This window comes from Vitis vinifera, chromosome 6, assembly GCF_030704535.1.
Source record: "Vitis vinifera cultivar Pinot Noir 40024 chromosome 6, ASM3070453v1".
In the NCBI taxonomy this organism is placed as follows: Eukaryota; Viridiplantae; Streptophyta; class Magnoliopsida; order Vitales; family Vitaceae; genus Vitis; species Vitis vinifera.
The window spans coordinates 11268236-11278813 of NC_081810.1; positions in this window are offsets into that span (position 1 = coordinate 11268236).

The following is a 10578-nucleotide window of genomic DNA, read 5'->3' on the forward strand; positions in this document are numbered from 1 at the left end:
TTTCGATAATCGCAAGGATTCTACCATTTACGGGTAGTCGCCCGGATTCTACCATTTTTCGGTACTCACATTGATTGGACCCATTTCCGGTAGTCACCCGAACAGTTTTTCGATAGTCGCACGGATTCTACCTTTTCCAGGTACTCGCACGGATTCGAACATTTTTCGGTACTCACACTGATTGGACCATTTTTCGGTACACACCCGAACAGTTTTTCGATAATCGCACGAATTCTACCATTTACGGGTAGTCGCCCGGATTCTACCATTTTTCGGTTCTCACATTGATTGGACCCATTTCCGGTAGTCACCCGAACAGTTTTTCGATACTCGCACGGATTCTACCTTTTCCAGGTACTCGCACGGATTCGAACATTTTTCGGTACTCACACTGATTGGACCATTTTTCGGTACACACCCGAACAGTTTTTCGATAATCGCACGGATTCTACCATTTACGGGTAGTCGCCCGGATTCTACCATTTTTCGGTTCTCACATTGATTGGACCCATTTCCGGTAGTCACCCGAACAGTTTTTCGATACTCGCACGGATTCTACCTTTTCCCGGTACTTGCACGGATTCGACCATTTTTCGGTAGTCACACTGATTGGACCATTTTTCGGTACTCACCCGAACAGTTTTTCGATACTCGCACGGATTCTACCATTTACGGGTAGTCGCCCGGATTCTACCATTTTTCGGTACTCACATTGATTGGACCCATTTCCGGTAGTCACCCGAACAGTTTTTCGATAGTCGCACGGATTCTACCTTTTCCAGGTACTCGCACGGATTCGAACATTTTTCGGTACTCACACTGATTGGACCATTTTTCGGTACACACCCGAACAGTTTTTCGATACTCGCACGGATTCTACCTTTTCCCGGTACTCGCACGGATTCGACCAGTTTTCGGTACTCACACTGATTGGACCATTTTTCGGTACACACCCGAACAGTTTTTCGATAATCGCAAGGATTCTACCATTTACGGGTAGTCGCCCGGATTCTACAATTTTTCGGTACTCACATTGATTGGACCCATTTCCGGTAGTCACCCGAACAGTTTTTCGATAGTCGCACGGATTCTACCTTTTCCCGGTACTCGCACGGATTCAAACATTTTTCGGTACTCACACTGATTGGACCATTTTTCGGTACACACCCGAACAGTTTTTCGATACTCGCACGGATTCTACCTTTTCCCGGTACTCGCACGGATTCGACCAGTTTTCGGTACTCACACTGATTGGACCATTTTTCGGTACACACCCGAACAGTTTTTCGATAATCGCAAGGATTCTACCATTTACGGGTAGTCGCCCGGATTCTACAATTTTTCGGTACTCACATTGATTGGACCCATTTCCGGTAGTCACCCGAACAGTTTTTCGATAGTCGCACGGATTCTTTCTTTTCCCGGTACTCGTACGGATTCGACCATTTTTCAGTACTCACACTGATTGGACCATTTTTCGGTACACACCCGAACAGTTTTTCGATAATCGCACGGATTCTACCATTTACGGGTAGTCGCCCGGATTCTACCATTTTTCGGTTCTCACATTGATTGGACCCATTTCCGGTAGTCACCCGAACAGTTTTTCGATACTCGCACGGATTCTACCTTTTCCCGGTACTCGCACGGATTCGACCATTTTTCGGTAGTCACACTGATTGGACCATTTTTCGGTACTCACCCGAACAGTTTTTCGATACTCGCACGGATTCTACCATTTACGGGTAGTCGCCCGGATTCTACCATTTTTCGGTACTCACATTGATTGGACCCATTTCCGGTAGTCACCCGAACAGTTTTTCGATAGTCGCACGGATTCTACCTTTTCCAGGTACTTGCACGGATTCGAACATTTTTCGGTACTCACACTGATTGGACCATTTTTCGGTACACACCCGAACAGTTTTTCGATACTCGCACGGATTCTACCTTTTCCCGGTACTCGCACGGATTCGACCAGTTTTCGGTAGTCACACTGATTGGACCATTTTTCGGTACTCACCCGAACAGTTTTTCGATACTCGCACGGATTCTACCATTTACGGGTAGTCGCCCGGATTCTACCATTTTTCGGTACTCACATTGATTGGACCCATTTCCGGTAGTCACCCGAACAGTTTTTCGATACTCGCACGGATTCTACCTTTTCCAGGTACTCGCACGGATTCGAACATTTTTCGGTATTCACACTGATTGGACCATTTTTCGGTACACACCCGAACAGTTTTTCGATACTCGCACGGATTCTACCTTTTCCCGGTACTCGCACGGATTCGACCAGTTTTCGGTACTCACACTGATTGGACCATTTTTCGGTACTCACCCGAACAGTTTTTCGATAATCGCAAGGATTCTACCATTTACGGGTAGTCGCCCGGATTCTACCATTTTTCGGTACTCACATTGATTGGACCCATTTCCGGTAGTCACCCGAACAGTTTTTCGATAGTCGCACGGATTCTACCTTTTCCAGGTACTCGCACGGATTCGAACATTTTTCGGTACTCACACTGATTGGACCATTTTTCGGTACACACCCGAACAGTTTTTCGATAATCGCACGGATTCTACCATTTACGGGTAGTCGCCCGGATTCTACCATTTTTCGGTTCTCACATTGATTGGACCCATTTCCGGTAGTCACCCGAACAGTTTTTCGATACTCGCACGGATTCTACCTTTTCCAGGTACTCGCACGGATTCGAACATTTTTCGGTACTCACACTGATTGGACCATTTTTCGGTACACACCCGAAGAGTTTTTCGATAATCGCACGGATTCTACCATTTACGGGTAGTCGCCCGGATTCTACCATTTTTCGGTTCTCACATTGATTGGACCCATTTCCGGTAGTCACCCGAACAGTTTTTCGATACTCGCACGGATTCTACCTTTTCCCGGTACTTGCACGGATTCGACCATTTTTCGGTAGTCACACTGATTGGACCATTTTTCGGTACTCACCCGAACAGTTTTTCGATACTCGCACGGATTCTACCATTTACGGGTAGTCGCCCGGATTCTACCATTTTTCGGTACTCACATTGATTGGACCCATTTCCGGTAGTCACCCGAACAGTTTTTCGATAGTCGCACGGATTCTACCTTTTCCAGGTACTTGCACGGATTCGAACATTTTTCGGTACTCACACTGATTGGACCATTTTTCGGTACACACCCGAACAGTTTTTCGATAATCGCACGGATTCTACCATTTACGGGTAGTCGCCCGGATTCTACCATTTTTCGGTTCTCACATTGATTGGACCCATTTCCGGTAGTCACCCGAACAGTTTTTCGATACTCGCACGGATTCTACCTTTTCCCGGTACTTGCACGGATTCGACCATTTTTCGGTAGTCACACTGATTGGACCATTTTTCGGTACTCACCCGAACAGTTTTTCGATACTCGCACGGATTCTACCATTTACGGGTAGTCGCCCGGATTCTACCATTTTTCGGTACTCACATTGATTGGACCCATTTCCGGTAGTCACCCGAACAGTTTTTCGATAGTCGCACGGATTCTACCTTTTCCAGGTACTTGCACGGATTCGAACATTTTTCGGTACTCACACTGATTGGACCATTTTTCGGTACACACCCGAACAGTTTTTCGATACTCGCACGGATTCTACCTTTTCCCGGTACTCGCACGGATTCGACCAGTTTTCGGTAGTCACACTGATTGGACCATTTTTCGGTACTCACCCGAACAGTTTTTCGATACTCGCACGGATTCTACCATTTACGGGTAGTCGCCCGGATTCTACCATTTTTCGGTACTCACATTGATTGGACCCATTTCCGGTAGTCACCCGAACAGTTTTTCGATACTCGCACGGATTCTACCTTTTCCAGGTACTCGCACGGATTCGAACATTTTTCGGTACTCACACTGATTGGACCATTTTTCGGTACACACCCGAACAGTTTTTCGATACTCGCACGGATTCTACCTTTTCCCGGTACTCGCACGGATTCGACCATTTTTCAGTACTCACACTGATTGGACCATTTTTCGGTACACACCCGAACAAGTTTTCGATAATCGCACGGATTCTACCATTTACGGGTAGTCGCCCGGATTCTACCATTTTTCGGTTCTCACATTGATTGGACCCATTTCGGGTAGTCACCCGAACAGTTTTTCGATACTCGCACGGATTCTACCTTTTCCCGGTACTCGCACGGATTCGACCAGTTTTCGGTAGTCACACTGATTGGACCATTTTTCGGTACTCACCCGAACAGTTTTTCGATACTCGCACGGATTCTACCATTTACGGGTAGTCGCCCGGATTCTACCATTTTTCGGTACTCACATTGATTGGACCCATTTCCGGTAGTCACCCGAACAGTTTTTCGATACTCGCACGGATTCTACCTTTTCCAGGTACTCGCACGGATTCGAACATTTTTCGGTACTCACACTGATTGGACCATTTTTCGGTACACACCCGAACAGTTTTTCGATACTCGCACGGATTCTACCTTTTCCCGGTACTCGCACGGATTCGACCAGTTTTCGGTACTCACACTGATTGGACCATTTTTCGGTACTCACCCGAACAGTTTTTCGATAATCGCAAGGATTCTACCATTTACGGGTAGTCGCCCGGATTCTACCATTTTTCGGTACTCACATTGATTGGACCCATTTCCGGTAGTCACCCGAACAGTTTTTCGATAGTCGCACGGATTCTACCTTTTCCAGGTACTCGCACGGATTCGAACATTTTTCGGTACTCACACTGATTGGACCATTTTTCGGTACACACCCGAACAGTTTTTCGATAATCGCACGGATTCTACCATTTACGGGTAGTCGCCCGGATTCTACCATTTTTCGGTTCTCACATTGATTGGACCCATTTCCGGTAGTCACCCGAACAGTTTTTCGATACTCGCACGGATTCTACCTTTTCCAGGTACTCGCACGGATTCGAACATTTTTCGGTACTCACACTGATTGGACCATTTTTCGGTACACACCCGAAGAGTTTTTCGATAATCGCACGGATTCTACCATTTACGGGTAGTCGCCCGGATTCTACCATTTTTCGGTTCTCACATTGATTGGACCCATTTCCGGTAGTCACCCGAACAGTTTTTCGATACTCGCACGGATTCTACCTTTTCCCGGTACTTGCACGGATTCGACCATTTTTCGGTAGTCACACTGATTGGACCATTTTTCGGTACTCACCCGAACAGTTTTTCGATACTCGCACGGATTCTACCATTTACGGGTAGTCGCCCGGATTCTACCATTTTTCGGTACTCACATTGATTGGACCCATTTCCGGTAGTCACCCGAACAGTTTTTCGATAGTCGCACGGATTCTACCTTTTCCAGGTACTTGCACGGATTCGAACATTTTTCGGTACTCACACTGATTGGACCATTTTTCGGTACACACCCGAACAGTTTTTCGATAATCGCACGGATTCTACCATTTACGGGTAGTCGCCCGGATTCTACCATTTTTCGGTTCTCACATTGATTGGACCCATTTCCGGTAGTCACCCGAACAGTTTTTCGATACTCGCACGGATTCTACCTTTTCCCGGTACTTGCACGGATTCGACCATTTTTCGGTAGTCACACTGATTGGACCATTTTTCGGTACTCACCCGAACAGTTTTTCGATACTCGCACGGATTCTACCATTTACGGGTAGTCGCCCGGATTCTACCATTTTTCGGTACTCACATTGATTGGACCCATTTCCGGTAGTCACCCGAACAGTTTTTCGATAGTCGCACGGATTCTACCTTTTCCAGGTACTTGCACGGATTCGAACATTTTTCGGTACTCACACTGATTGGACCATTTTTCGGTACACACCCGAACAGTTTTTCGATACTCGCACGGATTCTACCTTTTCCCGGTACTCGCACGGATTCGACCAGTTTTCGGTAGTCACACTGATTGGACCATTTTTCGGTACTCACCCGAACAGTTTTTCGATACTCGCACGGATTCTACCATTTACGGGTAGTCGCCCGGATTCTACCATTTTTCGGTACTCACATTGATTGGACCCATTTCCGGTAGTCACCCGAACAGTTTTTCGATACTCGCACGGATTCTACCTTTTCCAGGTACTCGCACGGATTCGAACATTTTTCGGTACTCACACTGATTGGACCATTTTTCGGTACACACCCGAACAGTTTTTCGATACTCGCACGGATTCTACCTTTTCCCGGTACTCGCACGGATTCGACCAGTTTTCGGTACTCACACTGATTGGACCATTTTTCGGTACTCACCCGAACAGTTTTTCGATAATCGCAAGGATTCTACCATTTACGGGTAGTCGCCCGGATTCTACCATTTTTCGGTACTCACATTGATTGGACCCATTTCCGGTAGTCACCCGAACAGTTTTTCGATAGTCGCACGGATTCTACCTTTTCCAGGTACTCGCACGGATTCGAACATTTTTCGGTACTCACACTGATTGGACCATTTTTCGGTACACACCCGAACAGTTTTTCGATAATCGCACGGATTCTACCATTTACGGGTAGTCGCCCGGATTCTACCATTTTTCGGTTCTCACATTGATTGGACCCATTTCCGGTAGTCACCCGAACAGTTTTTCGATACTCGCACGGATTCTACCTTTTCCAGGTACTCGCACGGATTCGAACATTTTTCGGTACTCACACTGATTGGACCATTTTTCGGTACACACCCGAAGAGTTTTTCGATAATCGCACGGATTCTACCATTTACGGGTAGTCGCCCGGATTCTACCATTTTTCGGTTCTCACATTGATTGGACCCATTTCCGGTAGTCACCCGAACAGTTTTTCGATACTCGCACGGATTCTACCTTTTCCCGGTACTTGCACGGATTCGACCATTTTTCGGTAGTCACACTGATTGGACCATTTTTCGGTACTCACCCGAACAGTTTTTCGATACTCGCACGGATTCTACCATTTACGGGTAGTCGCCCGGATTCTACCATTTTTCGGTACTCACATTGATTGGACCCATTTCCGGTAGTCACCCGAACAGTTTTTCGATAGTCGCACGGATTCTACCTTTTCCAGGTACTTGCACGGATTCGAACATTTTTCGGTACTCACACTGATTGGACCATTTTTCGGTACACACCCGAACAGTTTTTCGATAATCGCACGGATTCTACCATTTACGGGTAGTCGCCCGGATTCTACCATTTTTCGGTTCTCACATTGATTGGACCCATTTCCGGTAGTCACCCGAACAGTTTTTCGATACTCGCACGGATTCTACCTTTTCCCGGTACTTGCACGGATTCGACCATTTTTCGGTAGTCACACTGATTGGACCATTTTTCGGTACTCACCCGAACAGTTTTTCGATACTCGCACGGATTCTACCATTTACGGGTAGTCGCCCGGATTCTACCATTTTTCGGTACTCACATTGATTGGACCCATTTCCGGTAGTCACCCGAACAGTTTTTCGATAGTCGCACGGATTCTACCTTTTCCAGGTACTTGCACGGATTCGAACATTTTTCGGTACTCACACTGATTGGACCATTTTTCGGTACACACCCGAACAGTTTTTCGATACTCGCACGGATTCTACCTTTTCCCGGTACTCGCACGGATTCGACCAGTTTTCGGTAGTCACACTGATTGGACCATTTTTCGGTACTCACCCGAACAGTTTTTCGATACTCGCACGGATTCTACCATTTACGGGTAGTCGCCCGGATTCTACCATTTTTCGGTACTCACATTGATTGGACCCATTTCCGGTAGTCACCCGAACAGTTTTTCGATAGTCGCACGGATTCTACCTTTTCCAGGTACTCGCACGGATTCGAACATTTTTCGGTACTCACACTGATTGGACCATTTTTCGGTACACACCCGAACAGTTTTTCGATAATCGCACGGATTCTACCATTTACGGGTAGTCGCCCGGATTCTACCATTTTTCGGTTCTCACATTGATTGGACCCATTTCCGGTAGTCACCCGAACAGTTTTTCGATACTCGCACGGATTCTACCTTTTCCAGGTACTCGCACGGATTCGAACATTTTTCGGTACTCACACTGATTGGACCATTTTTCGGTACACACCCGAACAGTTTTTCGATAATCGCACGGATTCTACCATTTACGGGTAGTCGCCCGGATTCTACCATTTTTCGGTTCTCACATTGATTGGACCCATTTCCGGTAGTCACCCGAACAGTTTTTCGATACTCGCACGGATTCTACCTTTTCCCGGTACTTGCACGGATTCGACCATTTTTCGGTAGTCACACTGATTGGACCATTTTTCGGTACTCACCCGAACAGTTTTTCGATACTCGCACGGATTCTACCATTTACGGGTAGTCGCCCGGATTCTACCATTTTTCGGTACTCACATTGATTGGACCCATTTCCGGTAGTCACCCGAACAGTTTTTCGATAGTCGCACGGATTCTACCTTTTCCAGGTACTTGCACGGATTCGAACATTTTTCGGTACTCACACTGATTGGACCATTTTTCGGTACACACCCGAACAGTTTTTCGATACTCGCACGGATTCTACCTTTTCCCGGTACTCGCACGGATTCGACCAGTTTTCGGTAGTCACACTGATTGGACCATTTTTCGGTACTCACCCGAACAGTTTTTCGATACTCGCACGGATTCTACCATTTACGGGTAGTCGCCCGGATTCTACCATTTTTCGGTACTCACATTGATTGGACCCATTTCCGGTAGTCACCCGAACAGTTTTTCGATACTCGCACGGATTCTACCTTTTCCAGGTACTCGCACGGATTCGAACATTTTTCGGTACTCACACTGATTGGACCATTTTTCGGTACACACCCGAACAGTTTTTCGATACTCGCACGGATTCTACCTTTTCCCGGTACTCGCACGGATTCGACCAGTTTTCGGTACTCACACTGATTGGACCATTTTTCGGTACTCACCCGAACAGTTTTTCGATAATCGCAAGGATTCTACCATTTACGGGTAGTCGCCCGGATTCTACCATTTTTCGGTACTCACATTGATTGGACCCATTTCCGGTAGTCACCCGAACAGTTTTTCGATAGTCGCACGGATTCTACCTTTTCCAGGTACTCGCACGGATTCGAACATTTTTCGGTACTCACACTGATTGGACCATTTTTCGGTACACACCCGAACAGTTTTTCGATAATCGCACGGATTCTACCATTTACGGGTAGTCGCCCGGATTCTACCATTTTTCGGTTCTCACATTGATTGGACCCATTTCCGGTAGTCACCCGAACAGTTTTTCGATACTCGCACGGATTCTACCTTTTCCAGGTACTCGCACGGATTCGAACATTTTTCGGTACTCACACTGATTGGACCATTTTTCGGTACACACCCGAAGAGTTTTTCGATAATCGCACGGATTCTACCATTTACGGGTAGTCGCCCGGATTCTACCATTTTTCGGTTCTCACATTGATTGGACCCATTTCCGGTAGTCACCCGAACAGTTTTTCGATACTCGCACGGATTCTACCTTTTCCCGGTACTTGCACGGATTCGACCATTTTTCGGTAGTCACACTGATTGGACCATTTTTCGGTACTCACCCGAACAGTTTTTCGATACTCGCACGGATTCTACCATTTACGGGTAGTCGCCCGGATTCTACCATTTTTCGGTACTCACATTGATTGGACCCATTTCCGGTAGTCACCCGAACAGTTTTTCGATAGTCGCACGGATTCTACCTTTTCCAGGTACTCGCACGGATTCGAACATTTTTCGGTACTCACACTGATTGGACCATTTTTCGGTACACACCCGAACAGTTTTTCGATAATCGCACGGATTCTACCATTTACGGGTAGTCGCCCGGATTCTACCATTTTTCGGTTCTCACATTGATTGGACCCATTTCCGGTAGTCACCCGAACAGTTTTTCGATACTCGCACGGATTCTACCTTTTCCAGGTACTCGCACGGATTCGAACATTTTTCGGTACTCACACTGATTGGACCATTTTTCGGTACACACCCGAAGAGTTTTTCGATAATCGCACGGATTCTACCATTTACGGGTAGTCGCCCGGATTCTACCATTTTTCGGTTCTCACATTGATTGGACCCATTTCCGGTAGTCACCCGAACAGTTTTTCGATACTCGCACGGATTCTACCTTTTCCCGGTACTTGCACGGATTCGACCATTTTTCGGTAGTCACACTGATTGGACCATTTTTCGGTACTCACCCGAACAGTTTTTCGATACTCGCACGGATTCTACCATTTACGGGTAGTCGCCCGGATTCTACCATTTTTCGGTACTCACATTGATTGGACCCATTTCCGGTAGTCACCCGAACAGTTTTTCGATAGTCGCACGGATTCTACCTTTTCCAGGTACTTGCACGGATTCGAACATTTTTCGGTACTCACACTGATTGGACCATTTTTCGGTACACACCCGAACAGTTTTTCGATAATCGCACGGATTCTACCATTTACGGGTAGTCGCCCGGATTCTACCATTTTTCGGTTCTCACATTGATTGGACCCATTTCCGGTA